The following is a 26,599-nucleotide window of genomic DNA, read 5'->3' on the forward strand; positions in this document are numbered from 1 at the left end:
AAAGGCAAGATAAATATTTGTTATCTTATCTCAATCTCTTAAACATTTTACTTTTGATTCACAATTCTAACTGCTTAAGTGTTAGTGATTTCCCTATGTGAAAAATAAACAGGAAAAGCAAATTTTACTGTGAATGACTATAAATCTCATAAAATTCAGAAAGCTCCATGGAGGAAGAAGTTTGCTCTGATGTCGTAATTATTCACAGGTTAGTGCCTGTTAACTCCCAAATAAACTGTTTATATCCATTATTTACATGAATAGATATGCAGATGTTGCTTATTTGAGAAAAGGGTATAGTCTTACAGTAAATTTTATGAATAGATACCATGGTAACACAAAACCTCTACCCTAAAAACAGAGTAGCACTAAAATTAGTAAAATGTATAAACTGTTATGTTATGTGGTGACTGCTTCTAAAATGACTATTAGAGGAGAGTAATCACAATAAATGTTACAATTATATTAAAGTCGCAATGAAAATGTTATTTCCCAAAGCTTCTTCAAATCTCAAATAAAACTGATGGACCTAAAAGGTATTGAAATGTAGATAGTAATGAGTTTTTATTCCCAGGCTGAACTCTCACGTTCTTTATAAATACAGTTCTCAAGGCAAATAACATTTCCCTTAACACAGTCCAAATAATGTGGAGAAAACTCAAGTAAGAATGACTTTACTCTTTATGAATATTAAGATAAAGTATGTCATTATTAAATTGAGACTAAATCAAGGATTTCCTCTTAGATGAAAAACATTATGCATTGTGATATTCACAGTCCTCAAAAGAAATGTTGGTCTTCCTAAATTTACATTTATAAGATATAGAAGCAGGTGCAATAGAATCAGAAGAAAAGGAATCAGATAAGTATGGTGATGATATGCCAATGATTTTATTCCATATATCATTTTAAAAATAAAAAGAATTATAAATTATAAATTAATAAACAATCAAGATTGTTTAATAGTTAAAAACAATCAAATCTCACAGAAATCCAATCATCTTAGGTATCAGGTTGACTCATTCTCTGCAGTGCTCCTGTGGCCTCCTACAGTAGAGCTTCCCTTACAATGTGACACAAGTACCTATCTTTGCAAGAATTAGTCTTCATTAACCAGAAGACTGATTGCAAAGATTTTTCACTCAATCTTTATAACACTATGTGCACCACCCTAAGTAGAATACTTCCATGAGTTCAAATCTAACAATTCATAAAGCTGTGAATCGAAATCAAATTTGTTTGAATCTTAACTTTAGTTCCACATATATACAAAGTTTTGCTAGGTTGTAAAGGAAGTAAATGAGAGCAAACAATCTTATGTGCTAAATTGGTCTGCTGCAGAAAAATAGAGCTGTAGTTCTTCTGTGAATTCCACAGCAGAACCAGAGGTGATGAATAAGTCAAACACGTCATAAAAGAAAAAGAAGCAAGTGAATTCTTGTATGAGTTTCCACTGTCTTTTTTTGTTCAATCATCTTCAATTTGGGTTCAATGTGAACAAACAATTTGGGTTGTGAGGAGTACAAAGCCACGTGGCCCACAAGCCCACACTTTCTGAACTTAAATTTAGATATAGTTTTTATTTTTGTTGGACTCAAGTAAAAAGAAAATAGCACTCCTGATGTTTTCATATCCTTCACTTCTTACATTCAGTGAGACTAAATAAGCAACCATATTAAATTATCCTGATTCATCACTCAGTCCATAAAGACACTATTTTGTTTTCACCATGTTTCCTGATTATTTTTGGTTCCCTTCCTCCTTACCAAGGCTGTTCATTGATTTATAACCAATCCTAAACCCAGGAGATAATCATTTTAAGTATCTATGTAATTTGTGTATAGGCTGCACAGGTTCTAACAGTCTCTGAATTCTAAACTTAAACCTGAAACCCACCTGTTTTTAAAATTATAACTCTGACTACACTATATCTAGTATACACTTCATTTCCTATATCTAGAGAGTGTCTCAATATATAGTGACACATGTTCTAACAAAACTCAAGGGAATTTGCACTACCTTGCATTGGTAAGAAAAATCAGTGTAGATCAAACATCATCCAATGATAAATTCTGCCACAATATTTACAGAATTTAAAGTAATTTATATTTCATCTTTTAATTGTTTTATTGAGGTTAATTTTTTTTAGGGATTTAAGCCAGATGCTGTGGCCCACACCTGAAATCCCAGTAACTAAAGAGACTGAGGCAGGAGGATGGCAAGTTCAAGGCCAGCCTCAGCAAATCAGCAAGACCCTAAGAAAATTAGTGAGACACTGTAAATGTGAAAAGATTTTTTTTAAAAATCTAGAAAATAAAAAGCAGGAGATGTGGCTCAGTTTTTAAATACCCTTGGATTCAGTCTCTGGTACAACACAAAACAACAACAAACAAAAAGAAAGAAAAAAGCAGCAGGGAGAAATTAAATCTGATAACTCTGTTTATGTATGAATTGAATTGGCTAGACTTTGGGCATTACATAGATACCCCTTTTTTGTTGTTCTCTCTTTTTTAAAGATATATAACATTTAATATTTAGACATTTATGAAGTATAGTGTGATAATGGGATTAATATATATTTTTGGATAATGATCAACTCAGGATAACATATCACTTTCAGTTTTTAAGTTTTATCATTTTTTTGTGCTGAAGTCTTTTGCCATTACATAGGTAGCCCTTTTTTGTTCTCTATTTTTAAGATACATATAATATTTATTGTTTAGACATTTTTGAAGGATAGTGTGATGTTGGAATTCATATATATTTATCTAATAATGATCAACTCAGGATAACGATATCATTTTAAGTTTTATCATTTTTTTGTGAAGTCATTTCAAATCTTCTATTTTGAGATATACGATGCATTATTATTATTATTAATTATATTCATACTACTTTTCTACAGAACACCATAACTTATTACTCTTAAGATGAAAATTGTACCCATTAGACTGATCTTTCCCTATCTGCCCTCTTCTCCATTGTCCTCCATCTCTGGTAACCATGATTCTCTCACTTTCTATGAGATTAACTCTTAGATCCCACAGGATCATATTAACTCTGGGACTTTTGGAAGCAAAGACAAAGGTTTTATTCTGGCCAGAGCCAAGGGAGCATAAAGAAGACAGTTCTGTAGCTGAAGACACTGAAGACGGGTGAGGGGGCCACTTAAAAATAGAAATACCACAAAGAAAGGGGATGGGAGGGGAAAGTGCAATCACAAGACACACTTCATAAAGTGTCACCAAGCTCTCAGAATTGGCACCTTTTTTTTGTACATATTCAGGAAGCAATCTTGCATTACCTCCAGAGTTTAAAGACATTGTGGTCAGGGTGCAAGTGGGTAAGGGTGGAGATATCAGCTTCTATGGGAGTGGGCTCAGGAAGAAAGAGGGAACAATTCTGCCCAGGGTGAGATGTCTGAGCAGAATGGGATCAAACCCACTTAGCTTTCAAATCAGCCCATAACAATATAATAGTGTCTTTCTCAGCCCATAACAATATAATAGTGTCTTTCTCTGGCTTGGCTTATTTTACCTAACAGCGTTCTCCAGATTCATCCATGTTATCACACATGACAGGATTTCAGGGTTTTCAGGGCTAAATGGTGTTTCATTGTGAGTATATACATGTTTTCTTTATCTATTTGTTCATTCATGGATATTGAATTGATTAGTTCCATTTCCTTTGGGTACTGGGATTTCTGTATTGTATGGTACTTTTTATTTTAGATTCTAAAAATCTTTTCAAAATATTTACGTTATTAGCTATGCAAATTTACATTCCCATTAAGTAGCATAACAATGTGTGAGAGTTCCCTTTTTTCCACATCCTTCTCTTCTTTTTAAACAGTTTATTTTGGGGGCGAGTTTCTGTTTCACAAGACTATGCTAAATGTACAGAAATTCCCTATATATCCCCTGCCTCTCTCACTCAAAGAAAGAAAAAGAAACAGCTCCTTACCATCAACACCCTGCAATAGACTGGTACATTTGTTCAATCAGTGAACATAAACTGATAATTTATTACCTAACATCTATAGTTTACATTAGGGTTTGCTTTCATGTTGTACATTCTACGTTTTTTGAAAATGTATAATAACATGCATTTACTATTAAGGCACCAAAGAATAATTTCAGAGCCTTAAAAATTTTGTGTTCTACTTGCTCATCATCCCCTCTTCTGACATAATATCTAGTGATCACTTTTTTCTGTATACTAATTTTGCCTTTCCCAGGATATTTTACCTGAACAGACACTTCTCAGAAGAGAATATACAATCAATCAACAAATGTATGAAAAAATGTTCATCATCTCTAGCAATTAGAGAAAGGCAAATCAAAACTACTCTAAGATTTCATCTCACTCCAGTCAGAATGGCAGCTTTTATGAAGACAAACAACAATATGTGTGGGCGAGGATGTAGGGGGAAAGGTACAATCATACTTTGTTGGTGGGACTGAAAATTGGTGCAGCCAATGTGGAAAGCAGATTTCTTGGAAAACTGAGAATGGAACCACCATTGACCCAGCTTTCCCTCTCCTCGGTCTACACCCAAAAGATTTAAAAACAGCATACTACAGGGTCACAGCCACATCAATGTTTATAGCAGCACAATTCACAATAGCTAAACTGTGGAGCCAACCTAGATGCCCTTGAGTGGATGAATGGATTAAAAATGTGGCATATATAAAAGGATTTGATGTCCTAAAAACACTATACAAACAATATATATGTTACTATTAGAGTAACATATATATATATATGTTACTCTAATATTATTTTTAATTTTTTTTATTAGTTGCTCAAAACATTATAATGATCTTGACATATCATACATTTGATTCAAATGGGGTACATAATCTTATTTTTCCACGTGTACAGATTGCAGGATCACATTGGTTATACAGCCATGTTTATACACAGGGCCATACAGTGTCTGTTGTATTGTGCTGCCCTTCTATCCCCCCATCCCCTCCACTCCCCTCTTTCTACCCAATCTACTGTGACATGTTTCTCTCTCTCTCTTTTTCTTCCCCCTCACACCATCTTATATGTAATTTTGCATAACAATGAGGGTCTCCTACCATCTTCTGTGCAATTCCCCTTCTCTCTCCCATTCCCACGCACCTCTCCTCCCTATTTAATGGTAATCTTCTCATGCTCTTCCTCCCTGCTCTGTTTTGAGACGCCCCCCTTATATCAAAGAAGAGATCCTGCATTTATTTTTTAGGGATTGGCTAGCTTCACTTAGCATAATCTGCTCTAATACCATCCACTTCCCTGCAAATGCTGTGATTTTGTTGTTTTTTAGTGCTGAGTAATATTCCATTGTGTATAAATGCCACATTTTTTTTTATCCATTCATCTATTGAAGGGCACCTGGGTTGGTTCCACAGTCTAGCTATTGTGAATTGTGCTGCTATGAACTAAAAAGAGTGTATATACACTCTTTTATATATATATATATATATATATATATATATATTAAAAATATGTATTTTATAATATATATATTATTGTCCTAAATGAAAGAATAAATATCTAGACTTTCCCTTATAAATTTAACTTTGAAATGAACATATTGTTTTTGTAGCCCATCCATAAATACACTTTGGAATAATCTACTTATCAGATTCTCTTATATTTTGTACTGAAAAGAGATATTTTAGGCATGATGTTACAGAGAACAAAATAAATGTAAGTTTATAACAATTATGTCTTACTTTTATAATAGAATCTTCGGAAATAAGAGAAATCAAGCCTCCAAAGGGTATTTTATTGACTTTTAACCTAAATTTTCTTGTTTATGTCTCTACACAGTTCAATGAATCAGATAAATTTCAGTTCTTTGCTTTTTAACAATATCATACTGTGGATAAAAAGTCTGGAATTGCCATTTTCTATGAGGTGAAGCATTTAAATTAAATGGATAAAACAGAGGCCACAACATTTTAGGATGAATGTAGTCAGAAAGCATAAGCACTAAATGAAACAGATATAAGCATTAAATGTCTAAAGAACAGAAAAAACCTAGGACAAAGCAAAAACAAAAGAAATGTCAGCAGCATTATTTTACAAATAGCTGATTTTCATTATTATTTGGTCTAACCCTGAAGCACATTCTACCTACATAAAGCAGTATGAAACAAAAGAGAACAAAAAAAAATAGATGCATTAAGAAGAAAGTATAGAAGTGATATAAAGGTTACTGTAAAGTGTGAGTGAACTTCCCTGGATATTAAGACTTAACTTTCATATTTGTTTGTTTCAACTTTGCTGCTTATTTAATGTATATATATATTTGGCATTAGGTTTAAACAATCATTAGGTTTGATCCTAATTCTTGACTAAATGTATCAATTCACATCATGTAAAATGTTTTTGTGAAATAAAATGAACTAAATTTTAAAAGGTAAAAATGAAATAAATTTTATTTGGGATCCATATATTGTATCCAAAAATATTTTAACAGCAAAAATGTATAGCACTTTCACTATAGTAGATAAATCAATTGCCCTAGAATCAGATGCAAACTAATATTTATTTTAGAAAATATCTTTTTTCTTTACTATTACATTATTGGATGCAGAAATCACACTATAAAATATTAAATGATTTCATTAAGATGTATTTAATGATATACTGATGCAATGAAAGAATAGAGTAATAATGATAGAGATTATCAAATTTGATGTCATTTAGGTTACTTTTTGAGCTCTAGATCTAACACTGCCCAACTTGAATTTGTTATTTAATATTTCAATTTACTGAAGTATATGAGGATAGGAAGATATTTGCCTTGTGGAGTTATGAGAATTATAAAAAACAAGATGTGCAGAATTTTGTCTGTATCTGGCACATTATGAATGTTTGGTAAATATCAGAATATATTGATAAATAATTGTTAATAGAATGAATCCATTCAAGGCCTATATACAATGGTACAGAACAGGGTAGGTCAATGTTATACTGCTATCATAGAATTATGTACAATCTAAATTCCACAGTACAATCACCTAACCCATACCTTGGGGACAAGATTCTGATATAGTCACTCATATAAGAGCTAAAAATTTTCTTTCTTCTCAATAATACTGAAAATTGCCAAAGGGAACATATTATTCAACCCTTCAGATGTGTTGGTAAATATATATATATTTGTAGAATATTCTAATAAATCCCTATATCTGCAGTAGAAAACACATCTCATAAAGTATTTTCAATTATTTTAAATATGGATCTCCATTCACAGAGAGAAAGCTTAGTACTCTAATATATGTTCCTATAAAATTGAATTAAGTCATTATCATATGCAAATGATATCTTCAAAATCCAATTTAGATTGCACTAAAAGGAGTGTATGTACATCAAAAATTGCATTATAGTACTAACTGTTGGTTTGTGTTTTTTGTTGTTGTTGTTGCTGTTGTTGTTTAGTTCTTAGCAATGGTAGGGATTGAACCCAGGGTCTAGTTCATGCTAGGCTAGTGCTCTAACACTAAACCACATCCTCAGCCTTACTATTAGTTTTATTAACAGAAAAAGCACTGTTCTGAAATGTCAAGATCTCAGAGGGAACTTGTCTTCATTAAGGCACACATACACACACATACACATGTGTATATACTTATCAGAATGATAGAGAAAATCAAGATATAAAGCATTATATAAACTACTGAAAATAAATTTTTATTATATGGTTTTCTAATTATCTTTTTAAAATACAGAAAGCATGTACTTTGTTGCATACAAATTATGTATGATACATATAATTATCTCAAAAGCCAAATAAATTCATTTTTACAAAATTTCATTTTTTCAGTTTTATTTTATTTCTTTTAAGAATAATCTCTTTGGCCCTGCAAATTTCTCACAAGAGCAGAAAAAAATAAAATCTTTACATTACTTAGTAATGATTTCATGATGTGATAATACTCTGCAACATAAATTTCAGTCTTTCAGGTACTAAAAGAAAACATTTAGCTTTGAATATTGCTATGTTTTAAATGTGCTCTCCAAAAGTTTATGTGTTAGAAACTTCATCCTCAAGTTCATATTTTAATGGTATTTGAAGGTGGGACCTTTGGAAAGTAATTAGGATTAAATGAAATCCTGAGAGTAGAGCATCAGGATGGTGTGAATGGCTTTATAAGAAGAGGAAGAGAGATAAATCTACCATATTTGCTCTGTCCAGCCATGTGATGTCCCCCACCATGTTACCATGCTGCAAGAGGACCCTCAGCAAATAAGCAGATGCTCGGCAAATGTCTTGAATTTCCCAGTCTCTGGAATCATGTGTAAAATAAACTTATATTCTTTATAAATTATGTTATCTCAGATATTTGGTTGGAGCAAAAGGAAACAGACTGAGAGAAATATATCATCCCATGAGGAGGCTTATAAAATAAATCTGTGGAAATATCAAATAATGATTCTTCATAGCATTTTTTAATTTGGATTGATTAAAGTTATTCAACATCATACTAAAAATGTTGATAGCTTATTGTCTTATTTATAATCAGGGCAAATTTAAACTTATTTAAGAAGAAAAAAATAGCCACTATGTAAAATTTTGCTAAGACTACAGACATTTCTTATCAGTTTTATGGCTGTACACAACCAAGAGATATCAGGCATTTCTGTAATAGGTATTTATTTTTCGAAGAAAACATTTATAGCCATCTCAATCAGCTGGATCAACTGCAAGAACATTCCTGCAGAACATATTACTGATTTTTTTAAACGTGTCTACTCAGCTCAGAAGCAATTTCTTTCTTGATGTGTTCACTTTATAGTGTCTTTAAACTATTGGAATCCATTACAATTTTGATCTCACAGTAAAATACGAAACATCATCACTTCAGCACTTTGTGGATAGTACCAAAAAAGATAGTTTATAAATGAGGATAGACTGTTTGAAACTTCAATAAAAGCTTTTGAAAGTTACATTTTAAAAATAGAGTATTTGAAATTATTTTGAAGGATGTTTCTCACTTAGATGAGAATTTTCTCTCTACAGACTCAATGTAGGTGATAAGAATCAGACTAAGGAAAAGTAGCACCATGATGGGAAAAGATCTGTTGATTTAGTTACAGAATTGGAAAACATAAGAAGATTTGAATCCTATAACCAGACCTTTTATAAAGAAACTATTCTGATTTATAATTAAAAATGTCATTATTTTGAAATACAGCTAATTTCTGTGTAGATACTCTAACACTATTAAGTGTCTCAATGAACTTGAACATTCAAAAAGGAAACAAAATGGGCAGTGGAAAGATAAAGCTGTCTGCATAATAGAAAACAATTTACAGTTTAAAGGGCAAAGTGAAGATGAGGTGAGAAAATGAGAAGAATAAAATGGAAGTAGTGATTTGGAAGATGCTGAGCATTATATAAAATGAAGAAATAGTGGGAATGTTTTAAGGGAATGTTTTAAAAAGACCATTATTTTCACAAATGCTTTATGTAAAAAGTTTTGTTTATGAATAATATTTTCCTTTTTGGTAAAAAATAAATAAATTTTGGGATGCACCTAAATTTTATTTTCTGGGACTTCACAGTATAAAATAAACTTAATAATTGTAGAATTTACAACCACATCTAAGAAACACCATGATATTATTGGTTCTTCAGTATTTGTCTAGAGTATTCTCTTTCCACAAGTGAACTAACTACAAGATTTCAAGGAACCACATTGTGGCCATTGATACTGAACTCTAATATTAAATGGTTTCCTTTTGTGGCTGTTTTGAAAGTCAAATAAAAATATAGAATAATAAATTGAGATAGATGAAATTTGGGAGAGAATATATAAAGGCATGAATATTTGAAAAAAAAGAAAATTACAGGAAGTCTATTAATGTGATGTAGAAATGGCATAAATCCCAAATGATAATTTGGAATAATTAGATCAGTTTCCAATTAATAAAGAGAAAATGGAACAGGATGACACACAATTGAGGGAAAAGGGGAATGATTTGAACATTCAAAGAGTTTTGCTTCAAATGACAGTTTTACTTTTAACTCTAAATAATATTTCTTTATATATATATATATATATATATATATATATATATATATATATTACACTTATTACCTAGGTTAATCATCCATCCTGGCTATGTGACTAGTACTGCAATAAATATGTTAGTGCATATCTATTTCAATTCTTTGGGTATATATTTAGTAATGGCTTTGTTGGATTACATGACAGTCCTTTTTCTAGATTTTTGAGTATACTACATACTATTTTCTATAAAGGCTATACAATCTTCATTACCATGATAGTTTTATAGTGTTTGAAGGTTTCTTTTATCCACATCCTAAAATTATTATTATTATTATTTTACTTTTTGATTGTAGCCATTCTAAATGGGGTGAGATGATTTCGATTTGCATCTTCCTGATGGTTTCAGTCATATTTAAAATTTTTTCATGTATTTTTTGGTTATTTATATATCCTATTTTAGAAATATCTATTCATGACATTTGCACATTTTTAGGGAAGACTGGGTTTTGTTTGTTTACTATTGTTTGATATGTATTCTGAAAATAAACCCCTTGTCAGATGAATAATTTTCTCCAATCCATACCTTGTTGATTCACTCTGTTGAATATTTTCTTTGCTATTTGGAAGCATTTTGGTTTGATGTAATATCATTTGTCAATTTGTTTTTATTACTGTACTTGGGGGCTCAGATCCAAATACCTTTGCTCAGACCAATATCCTGAAGCATTTCCTCTGCATTTTCTTATAGTAGTTTCCTAGTTTCCTGTGTTACATTTATGTCTTTGATCCATTTTTAGTTGATTTGCGTATATTGCAAGAGGAAAGGAGTTTAAATTCTTGATTCTGTATAATGTATATAATAAACCTTTTTTTCAAGTACTGTTAATTTTGCAATAAAACTGCTGACTCATGTTTCTAAAGCAAAAACAAGAAGTTGTGGTGGTTTTATTTCCCATAAAACAAATGTCAGCAAACTTATTTTATCCCATATACCATGGTATTTATCAACAAGTATTTGATGATCTATCTTCTTTAGGCTGTTTTCCAAACATGAAGAGCATTATTTATTTGAGAGCCTTCAACAATAATAAAAAGAAATGAGTAAACATATAAAAACATCTACGTCATCAAGCGCCATCTATATTTTCTCCTCTGTTTTTTTCACTCAGGGGAAAAAATGTACAGTCTATGCTCATTACTTGCAGATTCTATATTTGCAAATTTGCCTACTCACTAAAATTTATTTGTAAGCCCAAGATCAATGCTCATGGTATTTTCATAGCCATTTGAGGACATAAGTTGTCTTAGTCCATTAGAGCCACTATAACAAAATACTACAAACCAAATAGCTTATAAACAACAAAAGTTTATTCCTTGCATTCTCAAGGCTGGGACATCCCATATCAAGGTGAAAGCAGATTTGGCACCTGTTGGAGGCTCTCTTCTTGGCTCATAGATGCAGCCTATTGGCTGTATTCTTAAATGGTGAAACGGGAAAAGGCTCTTTCTTGGATCTTTTTTATAAAAGCACTGATATTGATGAGTGCTCTTTTTCCAAAGGTCTCATCTTCTAATACCAACCTCTTGGGAGTTAGAATTTCAACACAGGTATTTAGCAGGGATCATAGAATAAGCAATAAAAATTTGAGATGTCCAATGAGCACATTCTCAACTGAAATCAAAAGGTCAATGATCTATCTTCTTGTTTCAGTTCTCATAATATAAATAATTGTTGCTTTTGGTACATTTAGGGCCATATTTTTTTCAACTTTGTGCATTTTGTTAGTTATTCTGGTATTTAAAATGGCCCCTAGGGTAGTGCTGAATTGGTGTCTAGTATTATTATTTGCAAGAAGGTTTTGGTGTGCCTTATAGAGAACATAGGCATATCTTATAGCTTTGTTCAGGTAAGATTTTCAGTTCTGAAACAATAGTATTTATCAATTAAATTGTAAAGCAAAAGCTAATATAAAATAATCATGTATTGTTGGTTGATGAAAATATGATAGAAGTTTCGTAGGTACTTAACTCAGTAGCTCTGGTAGGACCAAGAGTTTAATATTCACTGTTCGAGTGAACTTGATAAAACCTAGCTACCACAGATAGTGAGGATATGTGTGTATGTGTATCTTTTATGAAAAATCATATCTTCTTACTACCTGCTATGCATTAAAGCCCATACAAGAGTGAAACAAATACAAAATTATTTATTCTAAACAACAGTCACATTTTGGGTGTGAAATTTCAGTGACATGTTTCTTTTACATTAATTGGCTTTTTCCATAATAATTTCAAAAATTCATCTCTAGCAATATTTCATCTTATCATCTCTGGATTACAATCATGTTTAAATCATCTTCTTCTCATTCTATATTCTGTTTCCTAATTTTTCAATTCTTAATACCAATCCTTAAGTTATTCTATTTTTCTTGTTCAAAAATCAAATTCTGCAGCTGTTTATAATTCCTCTGCAGGTGCCACTGATAGATAATTATTCCCTATGAGTTTCTAGTGAAATTCCACCAGGCTCATTTATCACATACAATTACATCTATTCTACTTTTAAAATGTTTTTTTTTTTGGTTTTGTTTTGTTTCTGGTAGACTTACAAGACACACCATTATATCAATTTTCAACTAACATCTGTGGATAAAAAGCATTATAATACAAAAGAAATGTCTTCGGGGGTGCAGCTCAACATTATTTTTCTTTCTTCACTGCCTAAATAGCACTATGCTCATTTTATTGTCTTGAAATTTTGGAGGAAGAAAGAAAAGAAGAAAGAAAGAAAGAAAGAAAGAAAGAAAGAAAGAAAGAAAGAAAGAAAGAAAGAAAGAAAGAAAGAAAGAAAGAGAGAAAGCAAGCATATTTTACCATGATAAAACTTGATAGAGTATAGTTTGCTATTAAGGACTTAAGGTTGGCAAGAAAGGAAATAAAGACTAGTGATTTCTTGTACAAAGTTCTTACCATAAAAAGCAGCTGTAGTCCTTGGTTTTTTTTTAAGTATAAAAATAAGCAGTATGATAATCCTCTCCATGCACTTACTTCCATTCATTCTCAGGTATGTGTATGCATGTTCTATTTAAAAATTATGGATAACAAATAGGAACCCATTATATTCTCCAGGTGTCTCTCTTGCTCTTTATGTTAAGCCTTTAAAGAAGAAGAGGTATTTCAACCTGATGCACTTATGTGGAAAACTTTCTTAAATTTGTTTATACTTGTTGCTTTTTTTAATCACATGCTAGCATATGTTATATTCATTAGAGAATAATATTGCTTGAAAAAGAAATTATGATTAGAGGAACATGTCCTGTAAGTTTTAAGAATTGAGGTGCTGGCTCTAAAGACATTTTACATCAAAATGTCTTAACATTAGAAACAGAAACTTCTTTATTGCAGAATGGCAAAATTTGGAAGATATTGATGTAAAAGTATCAAACTGTTCTGAATGTGTGAAGTCAAAATAAAAGATCTGCTATTTAGTTGAAAGAAACAATTTTAAGAACAATTCCAAGAATCCATTAAAAAAAAAAACTAAGGCAGGTATATTGGTATATTAACCTAGGTTATTCTTGAAAGAATGTTACTAGTCAAAGTGTTTCCCATTAAGAGGATAAGATAAAGCACTTAACAGATCAACTTATCTCTGCTGACTTGTGAGAAAATTTTTGGTTTGGGGGGTAGAAGAAGAAAAGAGGATACTTTAGTGAAAATTTTTGATGTATACAAATGAAGGGTGGATGTAGGGGATTAAAAACATATGTGTAATCCAACTATGTTCTAGGGCCTGATACCCATGGAAAGGAGGTTACAGAGAGGCTGAAGGAGTATATGAGGAAGGACTCTGGGTGGGGAACACAAAGGTTCAGGAATCTCCTTGAGTCTCAGAGGTAACAGAGTACAATAAAATGTAGGCAAATCACATTTTTTTTCCACTTGTGGACAAACTGCAGGATAGATTTCACACTTGAAATTTAGGGAGAACATGGGGATTCCAGTATTGTGAAATAATTAGCATTCTCATAATACTGTCAGTAAGAATGATGATGTTCCCCACCTCCAGGAAGTCTCAGCAAGGGTGGAGAGACAAGAATTAGAATATGAATGTCTCAAGAACTCATAAGACACATCTCCTGGGGATAGTTAGAACTTGGTTGGTAAGATTTGGGGGTCACAGAATTAACATTTAAATAGCTTACTTAATTTTTTTTTTTGAGGAACTATTGAACATTCTTCACATCATACTCTAATCAATAAGAGTAAATGATCAGGGGCTGGGGATGTGGCTCAAGCGGTAGTGTGCTCGCCTGGCATGCGTGCGGCCCGGGTTCGATCCTCAGCACCACATACAAACAAAGATGTTGTGTCCGCCAAATACTAAAAAATAAATATTAAAAAAATTCTCTCTCTCTCTCTCTCTCTCTCTCTCTCTCTCTCTCTCTCCTCTCTCACTCTCTCTTAAAAAAAAATTAAAAAAAAAAAAGAGTAAATGATCAAACACCAGTTGGATAGAACTTAGTGGAAGAATAAGGAAAAGATTGATTTTGAAGGGAAAAATTTAAGAATCACATATTATGGGAAACATGGAAAATGTCTGGGAGTTAAAATAATTTCACTTTCATATTTACTGTACATTCAAAATTAGTTAGTTCTATGACTTCAACTACAAGAGGAAGCCATGTGAACGCAGGTGAAAAGCTGGAGTGCTCAAAGTTAACTTGATTTCTCATGATGTTACAAAAAATAACATTAAAAAAGTAGTACTCATTTCCTATCTTTTGTGATTCAACCTAATACTTAATTTACTTGTCTTTGATTCTCTGTGTTATTATTTTTATAATTTTCATCTACATGCATTTTTCTATCTCCTTAAATAATATTATGCTCCACAATAATATTTACATATGTTTTAAGTATATTTTGGAATTTCAAGCTTACCTTCCTTTAATAAAAACAATTTACTAATAGTTGGTTATATTTTAACAAGGTGCATATTGTCTCAGAGTCATGATTTCCTACCCCATAACATTTAAGAGCCATAATTAGCTATTCTGGATATTTTCAAGTTAGCACTGCCACCTGGTAGCAACTTCTGCAAATGTTGGTCTATGTCCATAAGGTGATTTAGAGATTCAATATTAATTAAGTGTGTAAATTTCACACCTACTATTTAGCACTTTATAGCTGCTTTATTAAATAGATGAGTGTCATAAAATAAAATGGACTAAATATGGAAAAAGGTAACATTAAACTTACCACATTTAGCAATATACAAAGTCACTTTGAAAGGAAAAGCTGGTCACCAATTACTACATTTTCAGCTATTAATATGCACAGAATGGAATGTTATTTTGTATGAAGAATTATAATTATTTTCAATTTAATTCCAATAGCATTTTTAAAACTTAACTAAGAGTTAACAAAGAGAATATTTATCAATTTTATCAATGAGTATTTTTGCTTCCAGTTAAAAGACTGTTCTGTATAAAATCACATTTTTTAAGCTATCAGAGGTTTTACAACCTTAAATTAATAAATTAAGACCAGAAATAAGTTATGTGACTACCTATTGAGGAATTCTAGGAGAAAGAAAAAATCTTCCATAGACTGGGATATAAAATATACAAATAATTTAAATGAATGTCTAAAGGCTGCATATGGACTTTTATAACAAATTGGAACCCAAATAGAAATAAATTCTGTCTCTATCTGCCAATTCTTTCTCACAGAGCTAACACTGTGTGCACAGGATAAGGGTGAAGGTAGGAAAGAGGAATTTCCTTTCACCTCATCTTAAGGATCAAAGGGTATTCCTAAGAACACACCTGCAATGCACTAATGGCAAGAAGCAGGGCACCAAAGCAAGCCAAATTACCTACAGGTACATGGGAACCCACATAGTGTGTCAGATGTGGAAGTAGAACTGAAATTTTCACCAAGTACAGTACAGTTCTTAAAGGTCAGAGAAGAGGGCAAAGGAAAATGTTGAAAGATTCAGAAATGTAGGTAACATAATAAAGAACAATACCTAATGATACAAAAGGCAGGTATCTGCGCTATAAAGTAGAGGGAAATCTACCATGATTGAGGAAACTGGTATCTGGACTTTAAAATATAGAGATTTCCAAATTCTTATCAATATTTAGATTCCAAGCACAGCTCCCTCCTTTTTCCCCCCATCTTTGAGTAAAATTGAAAAATAAAAATTGGACATATTTAAGATGTACAGCATGAGGATTTGATATCCATATACTTGTGGAATGATTACTACATTCAAGTTCATTAACACATCTGTCACCTCAAATAGTTACCATTTTGTGTGTGGGTGTAGTGAGAATATTTTAGATTACTTTCTTAGCAAGTTTTGAGTATACAATATAGTATTATTAACCATAATCATCATGCTGTATATTAGATCCTCGGAACTTACTCATCTTACCGCTGAAAATCCATGCCCTTTGATAAACATCTCCCCATTTCCCACCTCCCAACCCCAACTCCTGGCAACAACCATTCCATTCTTTGCTTCTGTGAGTTCATTGTATAGATCTATAAGGTACATAGGATCCTGTCATGTTCAAGAAAGATTGCAACAGGGCCAGCATGGTTGAACTGAAGTAAAATTTGAGCAAGGATGGTAGGAAAGTAGCTCAAAGTTTACTGAGATTCCAGATTATATCAAACTTCACAGGGTATTTTTTTTCTTGTTGTTGTATTTTTTTCTTGCTATAAAAAGTATTACATTCAACTGAAAATCCATTTAATGTGTACATGGGTTTTGTGAATTCTGATTCCAAGTCTGAACATTAGAAATGGGGAAAAGACCAGAGAGGAGATTGTATGCTTAATCTTGATTGTAAACTGGATTGGATTGAGAGAATCCTAGGAAGTTAGCAAAGCACAACTTTGAGTAGATCTGTGAGATTGTTTCCAGAGCTAATTGGCATGAGAGACAGCAAATTGAGGAAGGAGATGCAACACCATCAAATGGGTTGGGGGCCCAGCAGGAACAAAATCTGAAGCAGGAATCCTATTGGTGAGTGAAGTATGATTGTTCTTAAACAAGTGAGTCCATTGATCTCACCCATGAATATCAGAGTCAATTCGCAAGTGAGTCCATTGATCTCACCCATGAATATCAGAGTCAATTCGCATCAGTCTTTTAACATGCAGTCACACTAGCAATTCCGCAAGGAGCTTCCAGGGTTTCAGCTGTGGACTAGGGCTGCACCATTGATCTTACTATGAGGCTATGACATGGTGAGAGCAACCATCAGGGCTCTTCAGCCATTGTGGGTCTATCCAACCTCTAGTCAGTCACATAAGCCAATCAAATAAATCCCCTTTTATAACCGAATATATTTTTATGGTTTGTATATGAGATATACTCCTAAAGCTCATGATTAGATTATGAGACCTGTAACCTAACCTGTGGATTAATCCACTTGATAGATTATTAATTTAAAAAGATTACTGTTCTGGATGATATCTATAGTCAGGCAGGACATGGCTGGAGGAAGTAAGTCACTGGAGGTATGCATTTGGGGTTTGTATTTTGTACCTGGTGGCTCATGGACACCCTGCTTCCCAGATGTCAGGAGATAAGTAGCTTTCCTCACTGGCACACTTCTGCCATCACTTGGACTCAGAGCAGTGGAATCAACTGATCATGGACTGAACTTCTGAAATTGTGAGTCCCAAATAAGATTATCCTCCTATAAGTTATGCTTGTCAGGTGCTTTGGTCATCCCAGTTTACAGCTCACTAACACATGTCCATATTTCACTGGTTCTGTTCTAGAAAACCTTAATTGTGAAGGTAAGCACCTTTTGCAATAATAATAATAGACTTATAGGAAGTTGTGAAAATAATAGAGAGTACCATGTACCCTTTGCTCAGTTTCCTCCAATGGTAAAGTCTTACACAATTGTAGTCCAACTTCAAAACCAAAATAGTGACAATAGTATAATACTACTAAGTAGACTACAGAATTTCTTAAGTGTCACCAGATTTTACATGCATTCATGTGTATATAGGTCTATATAATTTTAGCACAGGTTCAGATTTATGTACACAATAACACAATCAAGATACAAAACTATTCGATCAGCACACAGGAATGCTTTGTGCCATCCATGTGTAGTCTTAAGATAAGTCTTAACTGGGATTCTCCAGAAATCTTCACCAGGCTGATTTTAGGACTGTCAGCAAAAGAGTCTCTACAAAGAGTTCAATGTAGATAAACTTCCAATTTTCATGTTGTCTATTTTACTTGGCCACTGGCTGGGAGAAATCAGCACTCCAGGTGCTGGACACCCCCTTACTTTGTTTTCACAAACATGTATCCAGTATAGTAGTTTGTAGAAATGTGTAAACAAGGTCTCTGGCCTTGAGCTGGAGCTTCACAGAGATGTCTACATATCTAAAATAAGTTACCAATTGGACTCCATGGTAACAGTTTCAGGGGGAGTAAAGAAAGGGGAGAAGAAACTCTCCCCTTCTCAGGTGCTGTCCTTGAAGGGTTAACTTACCCAGAACAATGGAAGAAAAAAGCTGCTTTATGTGAGCTTCTGCAGGTTGGGAATTTCTGAGCCCCTCCCCTTACATACTGGGTATAAAATACTGAAACTATCTGTGCCCTCTGAACCTAGGCTGCAGCCAAATAAAATTGTTTCCTGCTATCTTCGGTGACTTGCCTCATCTGTCCCTACAACCCATGTACAGTCATACATATGCCACACCAAACCTCGTGCCTGGCAACCATTAATTCATTCATTCTATAATTTGGTCATTTCAAGAATGTTATATGAATACAATTATACAGTATGTGAACTTTTGAGATTTTTTTTTCCTTTGGTGCTGGGGATTGAACCCAGGGCCTTGTCCATCATGCAAGGCAAGCACTCTACCAACTGAGCTATATCCCCAGCCCCTCATTTTTTTTCTTTTTGTCATTCACCACACCATACACCTGAGATCCATTTAAGTTATTGTTCTTTTCATTACAAAGTAGTATCCCATGCTAATGGACAATTTGTTTACCCACTTATGCATTGCAGGACATCAGGGTTATTTCCAGTTTAGGGCTATTATTAAAACAGTTGCTATGAAATTTGATGTATGAGTTTTTGTGCCAGCATAGGAATTCATATCTCAAGGATTGATGTCCAGGAAGGCAATTTCTAGTTTGTAAGGTATGAAATTTCATAAGAAATTTCTAATATCTTTTCCAGAGTGGCTGTACCATTTTACATTCCTATCATGAATATATGAGAAGTATAATTTGTATCCTCAACACCATCTTCTCCTTAAGCCTTCTAAAAAGTGTGTAAGTCATATATCATCTTTGTTTTAATTTCCACTAATGACTATGAAATTTAATTTCACTGATGACTATGAAATTCAACATCTTCATGTGATTATTTGCCATCCATATATCCTCTTCAATGAAATGTTTATTTATATATTTTTATCATTTTCTAACTGGACTGTTTTTTTCTGTTGAGTTTTGAGCTCAATACTCCATGTTGATTAGATATTATATGGTTTGCAAATAATTTCTTTCAATCTGTAGCTTGTATTTTGTTCTTAAAAATTTCTTACAGAATCAAAATTTTTAATATTATTGAAGCTTAATATAGAATATTTTTTCTCTTATGGATTGTGCTTTTGAAGTGAAGTTGAAGAACTTGTCTCCTGAAAAATTTTCTCCTGTGTTTTTTTCCTAAAAGTTTTGTAGCTTTACATCTTATATTTAAATCCATGGTACATTTTGTGGTAACTTTTATAGAAACTTTTAGTGAGGTTTAAGTTGAAGTTCTTTTAAAAAATGAGAAGAAAGGAAGAAAGAAATAAAGAAGAAAGAAAGAAAGAAAAGAAAAGAAAGAATTGTGTATTTATGATTTCTTCATTGAGTTGTCTTTGTTATTTTTGTCAAATTAGTTTGGCGTATTTATATGGGTCAATTTCTGGGTTCTCTTCTGTTCCATTGTTCTCTGTGTCTATACCTCTGCCAATACTTTAACATCTTGCTTACTATATCTTTATAGTAGGTCCAAGTCAAGTAATGTGAGTCCTCCAACTTTTTCTTCATTCAAAATTGAGTTAGCTAAATTAATTTTACACTGAATATTTCCATTCCCATTTTGTCTCTTTATTCTAGGGAAGAAAAACTTCTTTCATAAGTTCTTTTTTTTTTTCTTGCAAATGCTGTTGGTTTTGCTCCAATCTGTCTTCCAACCACTTCAGGAGAGGCTACTGACTGCTGACATCTAACTGAACAGATTGTTGGTAAACACTCAACCATTATGGATCATGGTTACTGAGTCCAGATGTGTAAGGCTGTGATCCTTCTATATGCTTCCTGCTCCTCTTTGCATAGGATCTTGGGCAGCTCCACCACTGATTCAAGGCATACTGTTCCCATGGTGACATGAGGTACAATATGGATTGGAATTTCAATTCTCTCATACTCTGAGAGCTTTGGGGCCTGTATGGATTGGAAGCAAGTGTAAAGTACCCGACCAGTCTTTGTGTTTTTATCCTCTATGAAACAGGAAAAAATAAGTCCTACAAAACCTTGGTCCATGATCTTGTTCCTGGCTTAGGTGCCAACATCACCATGTGAAGGCCAAACAGTTATATGAGGATGTGATTGATACCAGTGCACAACTCTCCTGGAGACTTGTTAATTCAGCCAACCTCTCTGCCTCTGTTGATGCTACAGGTAGCTGCTCTGGAGAAATTTCTATTCGGTCCATCCTCTTAACATGGCAAGATGATGACAGGATGAATATGAACAATTCTGAAGGTGCCAACCTTTTCAGCAACTCTGGCATTTCAGTTCTGGTATATGCAAGTTTCGAGTCACTCCCTGTGTCAGCATTCAATTCTCCTATTCACAGCCCCATTACCTCCTCCTTTTCTGTGCTCAGACTGTGGTTGAGACAAACTAGGAAAGCATTAGACTTGAGATGAACTGCCTGCACCGCCATCTTGATCCGACCCTGTTCACCTCTGCCTGGTGCCCAATGTGGCCTCACTACCAGGGCACTGGACACAGCTTCTCTGTCCCTGGCACTAAATTGGGAGTACCCAATTTATTCAATTTTTTTAGCTTGATAGACACTGAAGTTGTTTCTGCACTTGTACTATATGGGTTACTAAGGACAAAATTGCATGTATGTTTTTACCTACTTCTGTATTATATCCACAGAAAGACTCCTAGAAATCAAATTGTTAGATCATGTTGTTTATTTTTATTCTAAATAAAAATAGATACAACCAAATTACTTTCCAAAGGCTTGCAAGTTAGCTTCCCTATAAACCTCAAAATAACCACATATTCCTATTTGTTTTAATAATGGAAAATTTTACGTATTTTCACTCATCTTGATATTTTGAAGTCACAGACAATTTTAGTTGTTTTAAGGTTAAATGGTTTTCACCCATCTTGCTCTACTGTAAAACTAAGGGTCACTACTAAATGTTGCAAGCAAAATAACTAAATAAAATTTATTTATTGGTAATGGCATAATCTATTCATTTTGACTCAGTACAAATAACAAAATCATTAGAAAAATAGCAATGACTCAAATTTCACATGTTAAATTTTTAATTGAATAAAAGCTAATAAGAGTAAAATTACAATTTGAATTAAGATATTTTAACACAAAATGTGGTGGGTTGAAATAATGGCACAGAAGAAATATATAATAGCATTTCTTAGTAAAAATTGACATACTCAGAAGGAATATCATCAAATCAATATTTGAAATTTTCACACAAACACACACACACACACACACACACACACACACACACGGCTGCAAGGCTGGGATGTCATAGTTTAGCTCAGTGGTAAAGTGCCTTATCTAGCAACTGTGACACCCTGGGTTTGATCCAATCATTGCAAAAATTGAAAATAAATAAACAATATATATATAAATAAATAATAAATCATCTAATGAAAATCATGATTTTCCTCCTCTACATTGTTTTTATTAGGTCTATTGTTCACAGTAACACCAAAGCTGACTAAAACAATAGGTTTGGCATTTTTGCTAAAGTTAAACTAATCTAAGCATAATTAGTATATTTGGTCCCAAGTCTACTGAGACTAGAGGCAAAACTAAATTGAGTTGGTTTTTTCTATGCCCTGACCAAAATATCTAACCTGCTTTTTAATAGAATCAAAGTTTTCAAATACAAAATTCTAAAAGTAATATGTTCCCTTGGTACTCATATGAGTGACAAAGACTAGGATAAAGAAAAATGCCTTCAACAGCAACTTCTCAGCAATGCTGGATCATTCATTCTTCATGTGTCCATTTATTGAATCTAACCTTAATAAAAGACAAGGGCATAACATTAAAAATAATTCCATGAAGGCATCTCTGAAGGAATTTCTGCAGAGGACTGAGCCAGTCAGGTAAGCATTTAGATAATTCAATTTAATAAAATGATAGAATTTACACTAATTTGAGTTATGATGGACAATGGAAGTCTAACACTTGAGTTATCTTACTAGAATATCAATTTTCTCCTTTGCATGAAAAAAAGTGACTTCAAATGAGCCAAGAGCACAGGGATTCTGGACTCTTGAAATAGTAGCATAAGCCTTTAGAAAAGATAGAATGGTTTATAATTTTCTACAGTTTTACAGACAGGAGGGCCAGAATTCTTTAAATATGTTTTTGATCACTTCATAAAGGTTCCAACAGACAACATAATTTGCAGAGACTTCAGATAAATAATAACTCACAAATATCAGTGTGGGTTCCACAAAACATCTCCTCTACCTACAAACTTTTATTTTTTCCCAAGTTCTCTATGTTATTTCCTAGAACCATTTTTCATTCGCATTTCTAAGAATGAAACATGATGAAAATAATTTGGTTCCCATTTTCCCTGACTCATTCATTCTCTACTCTTAATCCACATCTAAACACTATCAAATTTATCTCAAAATTATGTTTATACTGGGTGCAGTAACCCACTTCTCTAATCCCTGAGACTTAGGAGGCTGAGACAGGAGGACTGCAAGTTCAAGGACAGCCTCAGAAACTTAGTGAGGCCCTAAGATATTTAGTAATACTCTGTATCAAGAAACAGAAAGAACTTGAAATGTAGCTCAGTGGTAAAGAACCTATGGATTAAATCTCCAGTACCACAAAAAAAAAAAGAAAGAAAAAGAAAAAAGAAAAAAAAACATTTATTATTTTTTCTCTATTTCTTCACTAAATACACCTTTAGATATAGTTACCTTTGATTGGTCATTATTTCTATTTACTTGGTTTCCCTTCAATCTATGCTCCATCTTTCCATTAGAGTTCTTTAAAGACAAATAATTTATTGGCCCTTAATCCTTGGTAGTCACCTCCTTTTCTCCAGCCATTAGAGAAAAAAACAAAAAACTAACCTTGGCATACAAGATACTAAATGGCATCTGATAATGTCTCCAGTCTCAAATCTGCTCACTCTAAACTTAAATGCCAACAAACTATGGAAACTATCAAAAATTTTCTTGCCTCTGCTTTTCCATGTTCCCTCTGTTTCTATACATATTCTTCCTGTCTTTCTGGGAAAGTACTCTAAAATACTAAAAACGATGCTCAAATGTTTTCCTTATATGAGACACCATTGACAAAGATTTCAGTGTCAATTGCTGAATGGTTGGAATGCCAGTAAAATATTGAATGAAGCTTGTCCAGTTATGTATGATAAGGCTAATATGAAGATTGCTTTGGTAAGAAAGATTAGGGACTTTGCAGGGAAGAGGAGAAACTTGGGTTGAATGAAGGAGATGCACAAGATAATTGCATGTTAGCACTGAGATTTGAATTTTTGAGATAACCAATTTGGGAAGAAAATCATTGTAGGTAGTACTTATCAGTTAGTGGAAGGGGACTAGACAGCCTCTACATATGAGGAAGAATTTTAAACATGGTAGACTCTGAAGGCCAACGTTAATTATTGATTGACTGATTGTTGTGGTACTGAGGATGGAACCCAGTGTGCTATACAATTGAGTTGTACACCAGCTTTTTTATTTTGAGTAAGGTTCTTACTCAGTTGACCAGGCTGGCCTGAAACTTTCGATCCTCTTGTCTCAGCTCCAGAGAAGCTGGGAATACTGGCCTACACTACTGTGCCCAGCTAGGTAGATTTTAAATGAAGTTGATAAAGTATAAAAGCTCTGTGGCCTCACCCAAAGCCCTATTTTTTTTTTATTTATTAGCAATCTTGTGCTCTCTTATTTAAAGTAAGCCCATAAGATTGTGGAAGGATCAGGCCCTGAAAAACCTTGACCAAAAAAAAAAAAAAAAAAATAGCATTAAACCTGCCAGCTGCTATAGCACATGCCTGTAATTCCAGCGACTTGGGAAGCTGAGACAGGAAGATTGCAAGTTTAAGTTCAGCATCAGCAATTTAGTAAGGTCCTAAGCAACTTACTGAGACCCTGTCTCAAAAAATTAAAAAATTAACAAGGATTGGAGATGTAGTTCAGTGGTAAAACACCCTTGGGTTAAATCCCCAGTACAAAAAAAATTAGAATTAAACCCAATTGGAAAATACTGGGGCCTTCATTTCTGTTTGTTGCCTTCTCCCAAATGACTAAAATTTGGCTGTTGTCATTTCCTGTTCATGCTTAGAGGTGAATAGTACAGGGGAAGTTACTAAATTATATTTTGTAATATAAAAGATTCTTTGAGTATATGGAAGCAAAATATATCCAGTAAAATCAGAACAACTATTCTGTTGAACAGATGTGGGTATGTCTATTGGTTTCTTTTCAACTTTTGTTTGAAAATATATAAAATGTGTATTTTATAAGTGTATAATATGCATATCAAAACAGTTGTCCTCAGTATCTGCAAGCTATTCATTTCAGGACCTTTACAGATATCAAAATAATCAGATACTCAAGTCCCTATAGAAGGACTTAGTATTTGCATATAACCTATGTACTTCCTCCACCTACTTTAAATAATCTCTAGGTTACTTATAATACCTCCAAAAACATAAATTCTATAAAAATAGCTGTTATATTATAGTTTTAAGGAATAATTATGAGAAAAATATGTTTAGTACAGATGTGTTTTTTAATAATATTTTTAATCTATGATAAATCTGTTGATGCAGTATCCAAGGATACACAGAAATGACTATACTTATGTGTGCATGTAAATGTGTACATATATACATATAAAAACATACATGAATATTTCAGATATTTTTACATGCAGAATGTCATATATATGTTTCTCTATATATTCATAAATACATATACTTACACATATGTATATATTCCTAAATAATCTCTTAAAAATAATTCAAACCTTCACTTCACCAGTTTTCTTTTAATTCAAGCAAAGTAGAATAAGTTCTTCCCAAAGTTTCATTGAATTTATATATAACCTAGTTATGATAATCTATCAATAATAATAATCATTAAACATTTCTTTGCCTTATTACTTTTATCCGCTGTGTTAAAAATAAGTATTATTTTCACCTTACACATCTGTAAATCCTTTTAGAGACCTGTGCTAGGTTAAAAACTGTTTTATATTGATTTGGAAGCCTAATTTCCTTTCACTATTTCACCACATCACTGCTTGAAAACAAGTCTATTGGAGCATTCTGGTATCAAATGAATCTATGATACTGCTTTTGGACACTCTGATATTTACCTCAAAAAGGAATTGGCAAATTCAGAAACACTTAGTTATTTATGAAAGTTAGATACCATAGTATACAAGAAAGTTTTGCTCCCTGAATAGGACTCTTTCTTTTCTTTCTTTCTTTTTTCTCCCATTATTGTTATGGACCTCTCATTATAAAATTGTACCTCATACATTTTCATTATGAGACTATATTTTTCACGAATGAGAAAATAATATTCTAGTGCCTAAAAGCTGGTGAATTTTAATCCTGGCTTTATCATTTGTTAGCAGTGTGACCATGGACAACATCCTAACCTCATTTTGAACACCTGTTAAATGACAATAATGATATTACATATATAATACTGTTCTAAAAATGTGATCATACACATAAAGTGTTTACACTTTCCCCTTCCCCTTTGTCTCCTGCTTTGGCTTCCTTTCCCACTGCCTCCTGATTTTCAGGGGGAAACTTTAAGTCACACTTCACTGTACTATGTAACAGGTGTCTAATATTTCATTGAGGCTGAATGTACTATCAAACAATTCACATGGAATGAAGAGAAAAGGACTATGTATGTTCCGCTAAAGGAGCCAAGTGCTTCTACTTCCCACATGTCAACCTTAAAGTTAAGTACTTTGTTAAATACACATATTAAAAATGGATAAATGATAAGACATCAGTGGCAATGAATACAAACCCAATGGCTCAGCTTTAAATAGGGGGCAAACAATGCTGAGTATATTATACTGTAAATAACTGAAGTGTTTTACACAACTATATCTTCAATCTGAGGGATTGTCTCTTTGAAGAGCCCACGGTGGACCAACAAGGTAGAGTGCCAATACCTTAAGCAAACCAAAGGCTCAGACCCTTAGTTTAACAGTAACATCCCTCACATAGGGGTATGC

General features: G+C 33.0%; 1 pseudogene; it reads right to left on the reverse strand.

Moving 5' to 3' along the window:
* Positions 1-12,930: 12,930 nt before the first annotated feature.
* On the reverse strand, positions 12,931-21,016 carry LOC144250066 (lys-63-specific deubiquitinase BRCC36 pseudogene; annotated as a pseudogene).
* Between the last annotated feature and the right edge of the window lie 5,583 nt (positions 21,017-26,599).

This window comes from Urocitellus parryii, chromosome 14 (genome assembly GCF_045843805.1).
Source record: "Urocitellus parryii isolate mUroPar1 chromosome 14, mUroPar1.hap1, whole genome shotgun sequence".
Taxonomy (NCBI): Eukaryota; Metazoa; Chordata; class Mammalia; order Rodentia; family Sciuridae; genus Urocitellus; species Urocitellus parryii.